A 2,490-nucleotide genomic window follows, 5' to 3' on the forward strand; every position below is an offset into this window, starting at 1 on the left:
TTCAAGGCTGGTTCACTACATGCTCGGTTTCCAGCTGGACATAAAGAAGAAGTATGAGCTGTGGAGTCTCGTTGGTCCACAACCTGTGAGGTTTTCACTGTTAGAGTTTGAACACCTCACTGGTCTAAACTGCGAGTACATCGAGGACCTTGAGAGACCTCACTGTGCTGTTACAGAGGAGTTGACTTCTTTATGGGAGATGTTGGGAGTTCATGTCGAAGCTGGGCCATCTACTCAGGAGATAATAGCAACATTTGAGAGATGCGAAGGGTGGTCTCGGGATGATCGCACGCGGCTCGCGTACCTTGCCATCTTCACTGGATACATTGAAGGGAGAAAGTATTCAACCCCTACACGGGTTAGTCTGGCAAGGATAGTGATGGAGCTAGAACGGTTTGAGAATTATCCATGGGAAGAGTCGCGTTTAAGGTGCTGATGGACTCTGTGAAAGGCAGAGATATTTCGGGTTGTTACACTATTAATGGGTTTGCGCAAGCTCTCCAGGTCTGGGTGTACACAGCTCTTCCGGAATTGGGTGCTACTTTTGGTAATCCTCTCCCAAACAATCCGTCTCCCCCGATACTGGCTTACAAGGGTCGCAAAGGACGCAGACAGTTTAAAGAGACTATCCTCAGTCAGGTATTTACTTCAATTTGGACGACTTTGCATAAAACTTATAATTAAGTCGTCTGATAAGTCTTCCAACTGGACGACTTAGTAGAAGACTTATAATTAAGTCGTCTGGAAAGTCTTCCAGCTGGATGACTTAGTAGAAGACTTATAATTAAGTCGTCTGGGAAGACTATCCAGACTACTTAATTATAAGTCTTCTACTAAGTCTTCCAGCTGGAAGACTTTCGAGACGACATAATTATAAGTCATCTACTAAGTCGTCCAGCTAGAAAACTTTCCAGACGACTTAATTTTAAGTTGTCTGCGAAGTCTTTTCTTTTCATCTTTCTTAATTTGTCAAATGTCTAAGTTCATATCTTCTATTTACTGCAGACTAGGGTGATCAAATTTGTTCAGAAGGACATTGGTGAAATGTTTTCAAAATGGGAGTTTGATGTTGAGGACACGTCCACGGAGAACATAATTAAATTCATGTTTGTGAAGAAACCGTGGAAGTGGACCATGGATTGCTGGGAAGTCACCGGTACTTGGGTCAATACAAAGCCGGGGGTTGTGAGTCCAAGACCTCGGAAGAAAACTCGTAAAGAGGCTGGTGAAGAGGCAGCTGCAGAGGCTAGTGAAGAGGTTCATGCAGTGGCTCGTTCAGAGGTGACTACGACTGTTGGTGGGTTGACCAAAGAGGATATTAAAACCATGTTCAAGGACATAGTTGATGCTAGGCCTGGGCATTTCGGATATCGGTTCGGTTCGATTCAGGTATTTCGGGTTTTGGGTAGTTCAGATAGGGACTAGAGGATCCATTTAGTACTTGACCTATTTTCGGTTCGGTTCAGTTCGGATAGTTTCGGGTTCGGTTCGGTTTGGATAGTAAATGTAGGAACCGGAAAATATCCGAAAAAAGTTCGGTTCTCATTTGGATCCGGTTCGGGTTCGGATAGTTCGGATAGTTCGGATAATTTGGATAAAATATCGGTTATTTAGGGTAAAATATCAAATAATTACGATGATTTAGATAAAAAAATTTGGATATTTCGGATTAGTTTGGATATTTTGGATAAAACTATCTGGATAGTTTCGGATACTTTCAAGTAATTTGGATACTTTATAATAATTTAGTTATCCTCAACTATTTTCAGATACTTTTAATAGAATTTTAAATTAATAATATATATTTAGTGATGTTATATGTATATATAATTAATATTTTTATATATTCGGGCACCCGTTCGGTTCTCGGTTCGGTTCCGGTTCGGTTCGGTTATTTCGGATATAAAAATATAGGAACCGTTTGGATATTTGAGGGTATTAATCTGGTTACCGTTTCGGGTATTTCGGCTTGGTTTCGGTTCGGTTCTTCGGTTCCGGATATTTTGCCCAGGCCTAGTTGATGCCATGAGGGAAGGATTTGGGACGTGCCTTAAGGAGATCAAGTATATGTCGGAAAGGGTGGAAGCTATGGAGAAGAATGTTGGTATCACCACAAAACGGAAAGGGACATCAGCTTAAAACACTACCCCTCCACCTAAACCGACGTTCGAACCCGGGGTTAGTAACGAATCCTCTCCAAACAAGAGATTGACTAGACTAAGTCTTAAGAATAAGAACTAAACAGTTGCATTTGCTTTATTTTTTGTATGTCAGAACATCTGTGTTTTGTTTATAGTGTATGAAATGGATCTTTGGACAAAGTCATTGGTTATTATTGTATGAAATGGATCTTTGGTTATTATTGTATAAACCCATCTTGTATATTGTAGAGTGAAAGTGTTAATGGGACGAACGCGGGAAGGAAGAGCTTGCCGGAGGATAAAGGTCCAGATGTGCCCGCAGATGCTAGTTCCTCGAAAGATAAAGCTC

This window comes from Brassica oleracea, chromosome C1 (assembly GCF_000695525.1).
Source record: "Brassica oleracea var. oleracea cultivar TO1000 chromosome C1, BOL, whole genome shotgun sequence".
Taxonomy (NCBI): Eukaryota; Viridiplantae; Streptophyta; class Magnoliopsida; order Brassicales; family Brassicaceae; genus Brassica; species Brassica oleracea.